The following is a 17,977-nucleotide window of genomic DNA, read 5'->3' on the forward strand; positions in this document are numbered from 1 at the left end:
CACAAAACTGCTGATCAATACCTCATAAATTCACTTTGGTGTTTCAACTTTCACAAATACACTTCAGCAAAGTGAAATATACAGAAATGTACAAGGTGACTACTTTAAGAGGAAATGGCCTAGTTTATCATCTATTAATGTCACCTGATCAATTACAGAATTGAAATTTAGTAGTTCCCAAATGTTAGTACCTTGATTACATTACCACTCACCCACCTATCCGGTCTCCATATTCCCAGAAACACTAATCCTCATGTAACTAGCTCACTAAAACACTAACACCTCATTTATTTATTGTATTGTCTGTTGAGTTTTCAAATATAACTTTCTGCAGGAAGTAGATGTATAGACACAGTATTTCCCAGACAATTCTGGTAAATCCTAATTATTTTGGAGAAGAAAAAAATGTTTTGAGGCTGCGATGTGGATTTAATTTTTAAATTCACCATCCAAACATCACAAAATACATACAAAATATTCTTCACCCATCTCCAGAACTATGAACAGGAGAGCTTAGCAGCTCCATATGATTCATTTCAGTTAGTGAACCAGAAACTTAGCTTGAAATTGCACTTCAGACTTCAGGATAAAAAAGGATAAAAAGTCAAAAAGTGGGAATGAGTTTTCATTTCACATTACAAGATTGGAAAATTTAGTTTTGTCTTTCAGGAATATAAAAAACCTTATCTTGAGCCGCTATCTAGTGACACATTTTGACATCTAATAGCTGAAAAACTATAGAAACCATCTTTAATTACACATCATGAGCTACATTCAGATGGGATTTACACCAGCATCTGGAAGGAGGAAACCCTGGTGCATGATCCTGGGGTGGCAAATTTGCTAGGCTAAGAGTTGGAGACAATAGGAAGCAGCTGAATCTTCCTGTATTTGCAAGGCTGTCCAGGGCAGATAGTAGAATATACTTCAGCAGCCTTTGCTGGCAAAACTCCTATTAAATTCTCATATGGAAGTAAGATCGCTACCCCATATCAGAAATTCACTAGGAGCTGATGACAATATTGAGAGCCTTCTTCCCTTCGGGGTGAATCCTCACCATGGTGTTAAGGGGTCTTGCTGGCATAGAGAGATGGAGTGAGATTATGACTCCAGTGAAGTCAATGGAAGCTTTGCCATTGACTTCAGTGGGGCCAAGATTTTACCCAATAAATCTGGCTCCTTTTCTCAAATAAAATAATCGTGGATAATTTTTGATTAAAAAATATGTTTTAATGAATTAAATGCAAGGGTAAATCAATAGCTAAGTTAAAATTTCTTGGAAAATTTAAGAGTTTATTCTACAGGTTTTTTTTTAAGTTGGGCCATTTATTGAAAAATAAATCTTAATTTAATACATTATCTTGGCTGTGCTATAGTTCATCAGAGATCCTAGAAGCCTATAACCATAAAGAACTGCTCTGCTTCAGTTGTCATCTGTAATAGCCAGGTCTGTTGTATTTTTTAAGGAAGTTTTGGGTTTTTTAAAAATAGTCATCAAAGTGTATTGTTCCTTTGAAGAAGAGCTCTGTGTAAGCTTCAAAGGTTTTCTCTCTTATCAACAGACGCTGGTATTCTAAAAGATATTCCCTCACCCTCTCTAATATCTTTGGTGGGCATTTAAAATTTTACTGTTCCAAAAGGAATGACAGCATTTGCATTTAAACCCCATGCATCGTGTAAACAGTCTCTCTAGCAGCTCAGACTGTGAAGTGGTTTTCATTACTCAGGAGGTAGTTGAGGATTTCGACAGTGGTCAGTAAATTTTTTCTTCCTTCTTCTGTCTTTCCCCTTCCTCCCACCTCTTTTGGGCAGGGGTGATAGTGACTTAAAATTTGTGCAGGTGAGGTTTTGAACACCTGTGTTCTCTTTACCATTAGCTCTTGACACAACAACTAAAGTGTTCAACCACCTTGATATCTGCCACTCCCTAGGTGGATTATCATTATCAACATTAGCTTGTTGAACCTGCTAAAAAGTGAAGTGAGATGGCTAACTGTTGGCAGTTACAAGGTCATGATAAATGTCAGGCTTAATTTAATGCTCCATTGTGGTCAACAGTAGTGTTTTGCACTTTTCAGAGCTATTATTTCAGGTTGACTGCAGAATCAGGGAGGTATGCCTGAATTTATTTAAAATGTGGAAGGTTATAGTCACAACCAAAAGGTTTAGACTTTAGTCTTAAGCTTAAATTCTGGAACACAATTATGCCATAAATATTTTAAAATATCTTTAGTTATGCTGCCGTACGTGGGTTCCACCTACAGTAAACTGCAGAAACTTATATCTATTTAATTTTTATTAGATCTAGTTAAAATACTTGATCCAGGACACAATAATTCATGCACACAGTTTATATGAATGCATATGACTTTTTGGCGTAAAAGTGTTTTAATTTTTATCCATTTAATCCTGATATGACACTTAGAAACATGCATTGGAAACAGCTGTGAGCTCAACGGGTAGCAGATCTTACAGCATACTGCAGTGCTCTCTGAATTCTGCCAACCATCCCTAGCTAGTTCTGCTGCTACTTCCCCTTGTAGGAGCCTCAATTTAGCAAATGGTGTGGGCGGGAGAGAGGTTGAAGGAGAGGGGAACTATATATATTAGAGGAGTGTCTGAATATACATGTATATAAATATTCTCATTGTCTGGTTCCCTTCTCATCCAGGCTCCCTGTGTATATGAGTGAATTGAAAGCCTACCTGGATGTTCAGGTTTGTGGCACTTTTGGAAATAACTTTGGCAACATCTCTTTGCGGCCTCTTTCTTGATCCTGACTTCTTTTGTTCAGACTGCAGCCCTACCTCCTTGGCCTGCTCTATCTATCCTCTTTGGTGGGATGCAGCAGGCTGTGAGTAGGTCAGGCTGAAAGTTCTGCACTGTAAGCTTCTCAGCTCAGCATCTCTGGCTGCAGCTTCACTCCCTTCCCCAGTCCTGGTGTGTCTGTAGTGCTTTGAGAGCGGCAGTCACTAGCAGTGCTGGCAATGCAAGGGAAAGCTCACATTTTGTGTAGTTTAGTTTTCAAATACAGAATATCATTTCACCTGTCTGAGCTTTTCAGCAAGGTAGACCCTGGAATAGTTCTGGGCAGCAGGAACACTCGAGTTGTTTCCCATTTCTGTGTTCAGATGGAAGCAGAGAGATCATTCTGGGTTCAAATCCACATAGCCCTCTAGTGAGTGTACAAGTTCCCCCATGTCCCTGATGCACAGAGGATACACATCTGTTAAAGATCCAGCTACAGAGGCATGGCTCTTCAGCTCAAGCTTTAGCAGGTAGGGTTGCCAAGCCTCCAGGATTGGCCTGGAGACTCCAGGAATTAAAGATTAATCTTTAATTAAAGATTATGTCATGTGATTAAATCTCCCAGAATACATCCATCCAAAATTGACACCCTATTAACAGCTCATGTTTTTTACTTTTGGAGATCCATGATTCAATCCCCAGAGTGTCAGCCAACAGGACAATCATCTCAAAAGGATAAGCTGTTATAGTTAATTGGGACATTGCTGGCCAGTCTTAAGTATTATCTTGTTTTGGGGGGAAATGGCTAGAAACTTTTTCCCTGCACACAACAAATATCAAGTTGACAATTTGAATTACATTTACATGATTATGTAATACAATATGTAATAATTGTGTGTTTCATGTTATGTAATTCACCAAGGTTGTAAAATGGTGCTAAGAATTACATCTGCAGATACTGGTTTGACCACAAGTTCGAGAAATCATGGTAAGCTGCCTGGTTACAAATTGTTCATTGTTTTTACATCTAAAATATAAATTATATGCCCAAATCTTCCATCAATCTGATGTGGATGTATTGACAATAGTGCCTTTTTATTAAGTAATTTGTATTTATTCATAAAGATTTGCCTTTCTGTGTTAATAGTCATGATTTTATGCAAACTTTAAAATGCTTCTTGGTTGGCAGTGGGAGAATCCATTTTAAAAACCAGTTTGACTTTTAATTCAATTTGGAAGTACTATATGGCAGCTAAAGATGAGAAGGATGATCTTGTGTTTAAGATACTGATCTGGGAGATATGACAGAGTTCAGACTCAATTCTGTAGATTTCCTACATGATGTTGGGCAAATGACTTAGGTAACATTTCAAAAGTGCCTAAGTAACTGAGTTTGAGGCTCAGATTTTAAAGGTATTTAGGTGCCTGATAATAGGAACCTTGTGGGATTTTCAAAAGTGCCTAAATCCCGTATTTAAAAGTAAACTAGGCTCTTTGGCTTTCCATGAAATTTAGGAGCCTATGAGTTTGATGTCTAAATGCTTCAGCCACTCTTTAAATTGAGACTTTGACTCCTAAGTCACTTAGGCACTTTCAAAACTTCCGCTCTTACTCTCTTTGTGCATCAGTTCACCGTGTGCAAATAGGGATAATACTTGCTACCTCACAAGGTGGTGTGAGGATAAATCAACTGGCTTAGGTTGCCCCTTCCCACAGAAAAAACACTGTGGGAAACCTCGCTGACAATTAGCTCAGAGATTCCCAGCTCCTCCTCATTCTGTTGTACAAATTGTCTCCTTTCCCCACAGAATAGGGAGAAGGGTATATTCCTAAACCCCATGGATCTGTATGATGTCAGGGTCATCTACATGAAGGTTTGTGCCTCTTCTCTTCTCTTACCTTTGTGGCAGTATGGCTCAGGGTGAATAATGTATTCCACCTGAACTCTGCTGGGTGAGAGGATGGGAAATGTGTGTGCTACCCCTTCGCTTCATTTTCCTCTTGCCCACTGAAAGTTTCCTCTATGTCCTGATCTGGATAAAAGATTGATATAGATCATAGCCATTTGGAAGGTAGTCAGGTACTGCAGTGATGAGTTTAATAGAAAAGTCTCTATGCTTATAAAGTAAATTAATCAAGACCCTATGAAATGGAAATCCCTGTTTCCCATATTAGTCTTAAAGCTTTTTAAAGTGGTTGAATTATGGGTTTGTAGATTCCCCCTCCCCCCCAATGTTCAGCTTAATGGTGAAAATTTGTCTCCTGATTATAAGAAACATCTGTCATTTTATCTCAGTAACTAAATTAATTAAATAAAAAGTGTTATTTTTAATAAGATTTTAAATATTAGCCTGTTCCTCTGAATGTAAATGTTTAATAATATTTTATATTTCCTGAGCTCTTCATTACTGCTGTTAGGCTGCTGGTTATGTCAGGTATTCTCAGAAGGTTCAGTTTTACTTAATGATCAACCTTATGTTGTAGCAGGTTGTTTTCATTATATTTGGTGAGTCACGTTCTGCCCCAGATTTACATCGTGTGTAACTATGTTGGTTTTTGCAGCATGATCTATATTTAATTTATAGAAATATGATTGCCGATAATACTGTAGAATTTTTAAAGGATTCTAAATTATAAAGGAGAATGTATAGATTTTATTTCTATTTTTATTTTGTATATTCCAAACACTGAATTCAATGGAATTTGATTTTGACAAAATACAGTGGCTAGACCAGATTGACTAAAAAAAAGCAAATGTGCTAAAGCTCAGTTTGCACTGAGATATGATGATATATTCACACCTTTCCCTAGAATTGTATTTCAAACTGGTCTCTATATTAGTTTATAACAGGAGAAAGGTCTGCTTATCTACCCTGTCCCCACTTAGGCTAGAACACAGTCCTTAAAACAATTTTACAATACACTTGGGCCCTTCCTTTAGAAAAGGCTGGGGAGCAGGAGGGAGAATCTCGCAATATCCCCTCACAGCGTCTCCTACACATTCATTCATCAGGGATGTCCTTCCCACCCACATCCACAAGAAGCAAGTGATTCAATCCCAAACCTACACCATGTCCAGAGAGCTACCTGGAAACATGACTGAATTGGAGCTGCCCTGCCAGGGATTACCTAAGCCTGCATTGTCCCCCAATCCCTCCATAGAGGGGAGCAGGGAAAGGTTTTGCAACATGGAGGAGGCCCCCCAAGAAAAGTAACATGGACTTGGATTGTTCTCTCTCTGTCGTGCTTCCTTACAAAGTTCTCTCTCCTGCTCTAATCACCATTGTCTAGGCCAGCATATGCTGGGCTGGCATGGAAACCTTTTTCATGTCCCCTATTACCAACAGGAGAGTGGTTTTTTTTTTTTAGGGGGGGGGGAATGTGTGGGGGGAGAAAACCTGGATTTGTGCTGGAAATGGCCCACCTTGATTATCATACACATTGTAAGGAGAGTGATCACTTTACATAAGCTATTACCAGCAGGAGAGTGGGGTGGGGGGATAGAAAACCTTTTGTAGTGATAAACACCCATTTTTTCATGATTTGTGTGTATAAAAACAAACATCTTCTGTATTTTCCACAGTATGCATCCGATGAAGTGAGCTGTAGCTCACAAAAGCTTATGCTCAAATAAATTGGTTAGTCTCTAAGGTGCCACAAGTACTCCTTTTCTTTCCATGTCCCCTTAGTAGCAATTCTGTCCATGGTCTTCATTCTTTGCAGGGTTTAACTGCTACCAGAGGGCTTCGCTCTGGCTCTCCATGCTATTGTGAATTTCACTCATAATGTGAGACAAGAAGGTACTTGGAATGTGACAGCTAAATACAAGATCAAACATTACTTTTCCCAGACCTGAGGAAAAGCTTTGTGTAGCTTGAAAGCTTGTGTCTCTCACCAACAGAAGTTGGTCCAATTAAAGATATTACCTCACCCTCCTTGTCTCTCTAATATCCTGGGACTGACACGACACAACAACACTGCATACTCATAATGGGAACATGTCCATAATAATTATAAATGTACAGAACCTACTAAAATGTAAAACTGCAGCATGACCTTCAATATTTCACGTAGCTTTATAATGGAAATTCTATACTAGGAGAGTAGGTTCCCACTGAATGCAAACTCTTTAGAGCTACTTTGGTGATAAATTGTACGTGACTGTGCTTCTCCCTCTTAAAGATTTAAGAAATAGGATATCCAAAAGGACGGATTGATGGGAAAGCTGCTTACTCTCTGATGCCATCAAGCAGGTGCTTCCAAGCAAAGGAAAGGAAAAAGTACTCTGGAAGGATGGATATGACCACTACTATGTGTGATTTATGGAATGAGACCTAGAGGCCTGGACTGAGCATATTGGCTGCCAGTGGCAGCTATACTGGAGTAGTTATTGCCAGGTATAGTAGAGGAAATGGAGAAAAATGAAAGAGTGGGATAAAAATTTCTTTCCTAGTCTCTGCTTATCAACGTAAAACATCTGTTTCAGCTACACTGGCTCCCACTGACAGTCAAAATTATTGATATGGTGGAATTGCTGCTTATATGCAACACAATGACACTGTGCTTTCCTGAGCTGCATTGTAACAAATCATTACTGCATGCATATGGTGTAGCATACATTGCAGGTAAAATGTAAATGATCCCAGTGCACTTTGATGAGTATCATGTACAAAAATTTGCATCAGCACAATTAATTTTTGTATGTTATAGATGTAATGTTGCTAAGTTACAGAGAGAAATTGCTCATACCGAGAAAACACAAGGTTCCAGTTGTTTTCACCAATTCTTTTCAAACACAATTCTTTAATTACAATACAATATAGCTTTTGTTTAAAGTAAATAAAATGGATACTTTTTAAAACATCCATCTCATTCTGTCCTCATATGTTATATAACTACTTACAGCTATAAATAACAAAACAAATATGCTTAGTTCATCTTTTTTATCGAGGGAAATTTGATGTTGTCATCCCCCTCACATAAAAGAGAGGGAGCAGTACATCTCCCTGTAAGAATTACATCCATTTAATAAATAAACTAGTTGCATAGAAATAGATGGCCAAAGTTTAAAGCCACAAATAAAAAATAAAATATCTGATGTTAATAAGATCACTTCATAAGGCGAGGCACTTAACTTTTTCCCCTATGAATTCCCGGTGCAGCCATAGATCAGACATTGAATTATAAAGATAAGTGCTTATGTTTCACAGGCTTCAGAAACTGCTAGCATTATGCAAAAGGGGAAAAAAGGTAAAACCTTGAACTAAAAACCGGGCAGTAGCAATCTGCTAATTCTTTCTTAAAATCTGCCATGAATTTTGTAAAATTTGCTGGAATTTTGAATCTTGAATTGTATCTTTCTTCTCCTGTTTTTATTGCAGAAATAGATTATTTTGTTAAAGATGCCAGTCACTGCTCTGTTTTATAATTTAATATCAGGTATGCGGGGTGGGGAGATAGAGCAGTTCCTTCAAAAATATTTTGTTAAAATAAGATGAAAGTGTTTGCTTCTGCTACTGGATCCATTTTTATAATAAAAATTTACAAAATCTCAGAAGCAACACTGCCACTTTTCAGATGACAAAGATAAACACCACCTTCACTATAATATTTAAGCATAGTAGCAAGTATGTTAATTGGGTGAAAGGTTTTTAACTGTATGCATCTGAAAATATACAGGGCTTGACCTTGAATCCAGTAAAGTCAATAAAAAACATGAATGGTGCAGGATCAAACCTTTAGAGCTTGTATGTACTAGAAAGTCTTACTCCTTCATATTTCATATGTCTGACATGTCCTAGCCCATGCTTCTAGAAAAATCTAGTGCAATTTTTAAAGTATTATTTGTTTGTTTATTATGGCACTTACTTTATGCTCAAATGGAAGCTCTCCTTTGTGGCAAAATGTATCATTCAGAAAACTAGGATTTTTTTTCGTTAGGATTCAATTAATTTGTATTGGTTCTATTTCAAGTTTTATTGAGCAAACTTTGCTATTGTAGTTTTTTTCTTATCATACCAGCATTCTTTCACCATTTAGATTTTCTTTTTTTTCCAATGTGGCATAGCATATATTGCCATATATTATATTGTAGTTATACAGCAAAGTATGAATAATCACTGTAACATTTTGAAAATTTTAAATATATTATGAAACTCATACATTGTTATAATTATACATATTTATACAGCAAAGTATGAATAATCAATGTAACATTTTGAAAATTTTAAATATATTATGAAACTCATACATTGTTATAATTATACATATTTTTAAAATCTTTGAAGATTGTCTTCAGAGGTAACATATTAATTTTGAAGTGATTGTTTAAACACGCACAGTATACAGGAGTGACTTTCCGAATCAATTTGTGGCATTTTTTATTTATCATGCTTGGTTATCCATTGCTCTCTAGGGGGAACAAGAACCTATATGCCCCAACAAATATTTAAGTGAAGACATCTTGACCCCAAGGATGTTATACAATCAGTTCATGTTTAGTACATGAGATTACTTAGTCAGAGACAGTAATGAACCCGCTACACACACCACATGGTTTCAATTACAGCTTTATATGACTAGACAGCATGGTGCCAGAAACAAACGATTGAAACAGTTGAAATGGTTCTCTTCTTCACGGTTCAGATACCTGAGCCTCTGCTTTGTTTCCTTATTAATGCTTATTTTATTTGCTCAGAGCCCTGACTTTGAAACTAAGAACTTTGTGTTAAACATACAGAACATTTAGTTTTAAAGAATGCTCTGATATAACCTCGTAATATTTCAATGAAGTCCTTTATTTAGAATATTTGCTCACTTGGTTGAGACCTATAATATAACAGTTATATTGTCAAAGGTGTTTTAAGGGATGCAAGAGTACTAGTCCATACATAGACCCCAATGCAAGAAAACATCCCTCTGAAAAAGAGCACTGAAGCATGTGCTTAACTTTTTTTTAAAAAAGTGACTTCAGTGAGACTTAGACGTGCTTTAGTGTGGTCCTGATGTGCATATTGCCATGGTACACAGAAATGCTCTGGGGACTACGTAGGGGCAAGCAGCTACAGCTTTGTGGTATCTTAAAAAGGTCTCCTGGCTAGACCCAAATCAGTGAGTGCATAGACTGCCACTAGTGGAAAATTAGGTGGGTATGTAGCTCTTTTGAGAAGTAATAATAAGTAGCCATCACCTCAGTCAGTGACAGGCATCCTGTTCCTAGGATTCCCCATTGCCTGATGATCACTTATCTGCCTACCAGTATGTGCACCCTTTTAGGTTCTTTTTAGTTCTGCCCCCTTTTAGGTCAACGGAAGCTTTGCCATTAACTTAAATGTGAGCAAGAGTAGAACATTTGTATGGTGTCTGCTCTTAAGTATTGTAAGTTCTGATGTTTTCAGTTACTGAAGGAGAAGCCCGGAGTGAAGAAATCTTTGCAGTTGCTTGCACCTAAGAGGATAGGCCTTCTGTCCATACTCATGACCTTCGTGGGGCGAAAGAACCAGGACAACTTCATGGCAGCTGACTTCTGGACCAGTCCTACCACATATGTATACAGCCATCCGACCCAGGAGCCCTATCAGAGGACCTTATCACATGCAGACAATGCAGATCCTTTAAGCAGGCCTTTGGCATCTTGTCCTCCTCCTCATTCTGCAGATGAACCACCATAGGTCTGTGCTGTTGAGGATCCAGCACCTGCAGAGCAGGAGGAGGATTTGGACTATACTGTTAAAGCTTTTTAAAACTTTGCAGCTCACCTTCAGAGGAAACAGTCTTCTCAAATATCTTAAAGCTGTCTTGTTCAAACAGACTACTTACTCAAAAGCACATCCACTCAATTTGCAGCAGCAGTCAAAAAAGCTAACAGAATGTTGGGAATTATTAGGAAAGGGGTAGATAATAAGACATCAAATATTATATTGCCTCTATATAAATCCATAGTATGCCCACATCTTGAATATTGCATGCAGATCTGGTCACCCCATCTCAAAAAAGATATATAGAATTGGAAAAGGTACAGAAAAGGGTAGTAAAAATTATTTGGGGTATGGAACGGCTGCCATATGAGGAGAGATTACTGGGGCTGGGACTTTTCAGCTTGGAAAAGAGACTACTAAGGTCTCTTATGAGAGAGGTCTATAAAAACACTTCCTTATTTATTTTCTCCACACCAGTCATGATATTTCCTCCTCCTCATAGCACAAAAGCTAGGGGTCACCAAATGAAATTAATAGGTAGCAGGTTTAAAATGAACAAAAGGAAGTATTGCACACAACACACAGTCAACCTGTGGAACTCTGCCAGAGGATATTGTGAAGGCCAAGACTATAACAGGGTTCAAAAAAAGAACTAGATAAGTTCATGGAGGACAGCTCCATCAATGGCTATTAGCCAGGATAGGCAGGGATGCAAAACCATGCTCAGAAGCATCCATAGCCTCAGTTTGCCAGAAGGTGGGCATGCACGACAGGAGATGGATCATGGGTCATGATCATGATGGATCACTATGTTCTGTTCATTCTCTCTGAAGCACCTGTCATTGGCCACTGTTGGAAGACAGGATACTGTGCTAGATGGACCATTGGTCTGACCTAGTAAGGCCATTCTTATGTTCTTATTTATACCAATATGTATTTGTCTTTAATTGAACAAATGAATACTATCATCCCTGATCTCACTTTAAGTAAAGTCTATCATCCTTTCTCCTAACAAGAAGGCAGAGAGATTTAAAAATCCTGAAAATTCCCTAGTAGTGTTCAATGGGCATGCACTGTAAGAAGAACCTGCTATATCTTACGTGAGATTTAGGGTTATAATTTATCTTAACGGAAATTTATTTTATTTATTTTGAACTGAAAATATTAAATGTTCCCTTTTGTCCTTTATGCAATAATAGTAGTATGAAGAACCACGATAACCAGAATTAACAGCATTTTTGTTGATGGATCAAGCACTCACACGTTAGGGGACTCCAGAAATTAAAGGAACACAATCAATTTGAAATCTAGGCAGTTAAAAGAAAAAAAGTTAAAAAATAATTTAAGGTATTACTGCACACCTGCATTTAAAGATCCCTGCCATGTTCTGTGGTTTTACAATCTCACTTTCGTGAGTGTGTGTCTATGTATGTGTATGTGTGTACATCCCCAGTTGCTGAATAAGGAAACCTAACAGGGTAAAGTGAGTAATTACCTACACAAAGGAAAATGAAGTTTGACCACTCACAATGTGCTTTAAAGTGCCCCAAGTAAGCAAACAAAGAAAAAAAGGAGGGAGGCGATCTAATTTATTGTAGATAAGCCTGACAGAATTCAGGGCAGGCTACAGTGGAATTGGAGCTTAAAAGACTCAGTACAGCTCAATCAGGGGAGTCAGTGCAAAAGAACAGACCTGCACCGGCAGCCTCTGCAGGAGTATAGCAGGTAGGGTGATCAGATTGGAAGTGTGAAAAATTGGGACGGGGTGGGGCAGTAAAGGAGCCCATATTGGGGGAAGAAAAAAAAAAAGCCCCAAATATCAGGACTATCCTAGGACATCTGGTCACCCTAATAGCAGGAGTCCTTCACTGACCAGAGCAGACCTCAATATGGAGCTGCAGGCTGCAGTCAGAGAGACAGTGGAGCACCTGCCCACAAGTGAGGGGGAAGAACATCCCGACCCCTTTCAGTTGAGTAAGCATTGCAAGTCAATAGCCAGGGCCCCATTAGGCCTCTGGAGAGGCAAGGTATGTGGTAGGAAGTAACCCAGGGGGCAGGCTTGGTGATACCACTGCCTAGGCAGCACACCTGAAATGCCAGCCTCAGGGCCGTGGGTTGGAACCTGGTGGAGCAAGAGGGCTCAGGTTCCCCTACCTCAAGCCCACAGATTCGAGCCGTAGGTGCTCCTGCCAACCCACAGAGTTGAGCCACAAGGGGGCATGGTAAGTTAGTGCTCCGACCAGCAGGGTCAGATAACTATTTAATGACCATACACCTTGAGATTCAAGAATTTAAGTCTTGATAACCGTTAAGACAAATTGTCAATGTCACATGTCAAAATATAAAAAGTAACTATCCTTAAAACAAACTCTTAAGTTCTCAAGCAGTATTTTTCTTATTTTGCCTTTCTGTAATTTCATTTATTACAGATGGAAATATTTTTTTGTTGATTTGTGTGTGTAGAATGAAATAGATTGCTACCAATATTTACCAGTAAAAACAAATCTAATCCTTCCAAGCCTACTTGTAGTTCTAGTAATATTAGATAGTGAAAAATGCCCCGGCAGAAGTGTGATTTCTTTGAGTGTATTCCTTTAAGGTTGTTAATATTGGCAGTGTTGACTTAGCCATGTTGCACATGTGGTACATTTTATAACAAACATGACAGAGTTATATGGTCAGTTTTTCAGTTTGCAACATACTGGACTTATTGTTCTGCAATAATTGACAATGGGAACAGTGGGGTTCTCAGTATATTTTGAAAATGAAGTTGTTTAGGAGTTTAAATACAAATTTAGAAACCTAACTTCAGGCTCCTGTTGTGGATAATCCTGCCCTTACTTCATATACTGCTCTTAATTTCCAATGTACAGTTGAAGCAAAGTGATCAATATACTATTGAAAAGATAAACTGTCATGTAAATGCAATGCCCGAATACTTGTGCTTGTCCACCTTTACCATGTGTCTTTTCTACTAGTTTGCTTTACCTTTTTTTCTGTTGAATAAGCAGTGTTGGTGATGTTAGTATTCAATAATATATATGCTTTAGAAAACCATTTGATTGCAGTTTATCAATGTCATTCTTCCAATCACTTTGAATCGTTCCTATTTAATTGCCACTGCATCATCAGGGTACTTAATCACTTTATTGGAATGACAATGACTAGGGAAATTATGTATAGAAAAGAAAAACAAAAAGGGACCATTATCTATTCTTGGGGTGCCTGAAAGCTAATACAGTAGGCTGCCAAGGAGGATCCTATTTCCTCTATTATCATAATCTGTGAAGCAGTCCTCAAAATCAAATCATTCAGTTTATCATTTAGAATAGTGTGAGTTTTAATATGAAAACTAATATATCAATAGATAATTTATATGAATATAGAAGCTTTTAAAGATTCTATCTGTATGTTGATAGATTACTAAAATTTTTCATATTGAAATTCACACTATGATAAATGTAAATTATGGCAACTTACTACATACTGGTAAAAGTAACCCTTGGTTACAGCGGTATTGTTTAGATCTCTTCTACCATCACGTTAAAATTTTGGTAAAATTTGTTAGGTCCACTCATTTGCTGATAGCTTTGCTGTTTAAGGGCGACATTTTCAAAGACACAAATGGGGCCCAACAACATTTTTTTCAATGCTAGTTGGTTACTGAGCTGCTGTTGCGCCACAGAATATCTCCCCCTAAATGTGTCGTCGGGCTAGCAACGTATAAAATGAAACTTTTTCACAGTTGTTTCTTTCAAACCAACCTCACTGTAGGTGAGAATTTGACATTCGGGAACATAGATTCAAGTATCAATTGGGCTGGCAACAGTTCCAGGTGGCTGTCACTTTCTTCCCTCCTTTTTCATCATCAGCCAAGATTTGCGGGTTTTACATATTTTCTTCTAAAGTTGGGGTTACCTGTTAATAATTTTGTCCGTTTTCATTCATGCCAGTACTACCTTTCTGTGCTTGCTCAATATGTCCCCAGATAGCTGTAGCATCCTATCTGGTAACGGTATGTCAGTAACTGTAAGCCGCCATTTATATAATCATCTTCTTTTGCAAGTTGTGACATTTCCGAGCAATACTAAGCAATCCAGCATGTAGCATTTGCTATTTCTTTACTAGCCTTTGTTAGTCCATGCATTTTGTTACTTAGTATACAGCTGCTCCTTTGTTGCTAGAAGTTCTTTGTCCTTTAAGTTTAAATTAAATTTTGTTAGCACTCAAATAAGAGTGATGACCGTGTTAGAAATGTCTGGGTACATATAGATAGGTGTTTTAGGAGATGCGGGTTATTAGAGGACTTTTATGTCTTAACACTATCTAAAATTATTTCTTTTCTTCTAAATCAGACTTTAAATTTATTAGATACATAAATAGGGTTTTCCCTCTTTAATCTTACCTTTCTTTTTTAAAACTGAGCAGAACCTGGAATATACATTTCTTTTTTTATGTTAAGCAACTTTAAATTATCATAATTGTTTGTGGTTGGTTGACTTAAAACCATACCATCCATTCATCAAATTTAAGCAGCCTGTTTTCTCATATTAATGTATCTGAATTTGAAGCATCCTAACTTTAATTTTATATGTAATTTCTTATCCCAAAACGTGGACCCAGGTTGAGGTGTGTTTTTTTGTTTGTTTGTTTTTTGCCAATTTAAATTAAACTTCAGGATCAACCTGCTCTTCCTCAATCTAGTATGTTACGTTTAAAACATATAGTTTAACTGTATGGTTCTTTTACCTGTGAGATAATGGCTTGACTCCTACCTAAGTTCAAAAGTGAAAATTCGTAGGGTGACCTCCTCTTAGGTCCTAACTGTGGGGTCTTTGTGCAATCTGAGAGCCTATTGAAGTCCCCTTGGACTTCAGAATCAGACTTACAATACCCAGTGTATTTATACCCAGTTTATACCCTTCTAAAATAACCTTAATTTCACAGGATTTGTCAAAGTCAGCAGTCTTTACTGAATGAAGGAACAACAGTGAAATAGCAAGGGTGTTCCTGAGCAGGTCTGAGGTGCAATGGAGAAATATTCTCAGTGTGTCTCCATGCTACATTCCCAAGTATGCCCCTCACTTATACAGGCCTACTTCCCCGATGTACATGCAGATGGAACTGAGCCCTTTGGCTGGTTTTCTTGATGCTTATTTGATCCCTTAGCTTTCATGAAGCAACTCCACTTACAATTTTTTCTTTTTAAAAAAAAAAAAAGGCGCTCTCAATTTATCTGTAACTTGGAAAAAAATCTGTGATACTTCCAACAAGTTTCTAAAGCAACTAAATTGTTTTTGTTAAAACAGGACAACTCAGGGAGACAAAGTGGCATTTTTCCTGTCCTGAAAGGAAAGCTTATGATGTAGCAGCACTAAACAGTAACAAGACAACATGCGGGTGTAGAAAATGAAATGCATTATGCACCAGAGAATCAGAATACTTTAATAACTAAAACCAAGCAAAACTGAGAAGCATTTTAAACCTTCTTTGTTCCCCCAGTTGGATTTTGCCTGATCGCAGGCATGTGCACAAGTGTGGAAAAACCACACAAGGATCAAGTTACTACCAAGTAGGGAGGTAGGAAGCAGGTCCTCCAACTCTCCCTCTGCCCTCACCAGGGCCAGCTCTAGGCACCAGCCTAGCAAGCAGGTGCCTGGGGCGGCAAACGGGAAAGGGCGGCACTGCGGCGGCTTTCGGTGGCACGCTGGTGGCAGCTTCTCCGCTTCCCTCTTCGGCAGCATTTTTCTTTGCCACTTGGGGTGGCAAAAAAGGTAGAGCCAGCCCTGGCCCTCACTGGCCATCAGAAGGTAGCAACATGGGGATTTCAACAATTTCCATCCCACCATCAACCTCAGCCTGGTCCAGTTCACACAAGAGATCCACTTCCTGGACACTACAGTGCTAATAAACGATGGTCACATAAACACCACCCTATATCGGAAACCTACTGACCGCTATTCCTACCTACATGCCTCCAGCTTTCACCCTGACCACACCACACGATCCATCGTCTACAGCCAAGCTCTGCGATATAACCGCATTTGCTCCAACCCCTCAGACAGAGACAAACACCTACAAGATCTCTGTCAAGCTTTCTTACAACTACAGTACCCACCTGCGGAAGTGAAGAAACAGATTGATAGAGTTCCCAGAAGAGTTCCCAGAAGTCACCTACTACAGGACAGGCCTAACAAAGAAAATAACAGAACGCCACTAGCCGTCACCTTCAGCCCCCAACTAAAACCCCTCCAACGCATTATTAAGAATCTACAACCTATCCTGAAGGATGACCCAACACTCTCACAAATCTTGGGAGACAGGCCAGTCCTTGCCTACAGATAGCCCCGCAACCTGAAGCAAATACTCACCAACAACCACATACCACACAACAGAACCACTAACCCAGGAACTTATCCTTGCAACAAAGCCCGTTGCCAACTGTGCCCACATATCTATTCAGGGGACACCATCACAGGGCCTAATAACATCAGCAACACTATCAGAGGCTCGTTCACTTGCACATCCACCAATGTGATATATGCCGTCATGTGCCAGCAATGCCCCTCTGCCATTTACATTGGTCAAACTGGACAGTCTCTACGTAAAAGAATAAATGGACACAAATCAGATGTCAAGAATTATAACATTCATAAACCAGTCGGAGAACACTTCAATCTCTCTGGTCACGCAATCACAGACATGAAGGTCGCTATCTTAAAACAAAAAAACTTCAAATCCAGACTCCAGCGAGAAACTGCTGAATTGGAATTCATTTGCAAATTGGATACTATTAATTTAGGCTTAAATAGAGACTGGGAGTGGCTAAGTCATTATGCAAGGTAGCCTATTTCCCCCTGTTTTTTCCTACCCCCCCCCCCCCAGACGTTCTGGTTCAACTTGGATTTAAACTTGGAGAGTGGTCAGTTTGGATGAGCTATTGCCAGCAGGAGAGTGAGTTTGTGTGTGTGTGTGTGTGTGTGTGTGTGTGTTTCCGGGGAGGGGTGAGAAAGCCTGGATTTGTGTTGGAAATGGCCCACCTTGATTACCATGCACATTGTAGGGAGAGTGGTCACTTTGGATGAGCTATTACCAGCAGGAGAGTGAGTTTGTGTGTGTATGGGGGTTGGGGGGGCGAGAAAACCTGGATTTGTGCTGGAAATGGCCCAACTTGATGATCACTTTAGATAAGCTATTACCAGCTGGAGAGTGAGTTTGTGTGTATATGGGGGTGGGGGGGTGAGAAAACCTGGATTTGTACTGGAAATGGCCCGCCTTGATTATCATGCACATTGTAGGGAGAGTGGTCACTTTGGATGGGCTATTACCAGCAGGAGAGTGAATTTGTGTGGGGGGGGGGGGGGGCGGAGGGTGAGAAAACCTGGATTTGTGCTGGAAATGGCCCAACTTGATGATCACTTTAGATAAGCTATTACCAGCAGGACAGTGGGGTGGGAGGAAGTATTGTTTCATGGTCTCTGTGTGTATATAATGTCTTCTGCAGTTTCCATGGTATGCATCCGATGAAGTGA

At 38.9% G+C, this 17,977-nt stretch overlaps 1 protein-coding gene across 13 annotated transcripts in view; it reads left to right on the top strand.

Annotated features, from left to right (window-relative positions):
- Positions 1 to 17,977, top strand: part of TENM2 (teneurin transmembrane protein 2) — an 806,981-nt gene that overhangs the window by 124,623 nt on the left and 664,381 nt on the right. The window lies entirely within an intron of this gene.

This window comes from Eretmochelys imbricata, chromosome 8 (assembly GCF_965152235.1).
Source record: "Eretmochelys imbricata isolate rEreImb1 chromosome 8, rEreImb1.hap1, whole genome shotgun sequence".
In the NCBI taxonomy this organism is placed as follows: domain Eukaryota; kingdom Metazoa; phylum Chordata; order Testudines; family Cheloniidae; genus Eretmochelys; species Eretmochelys imbricata.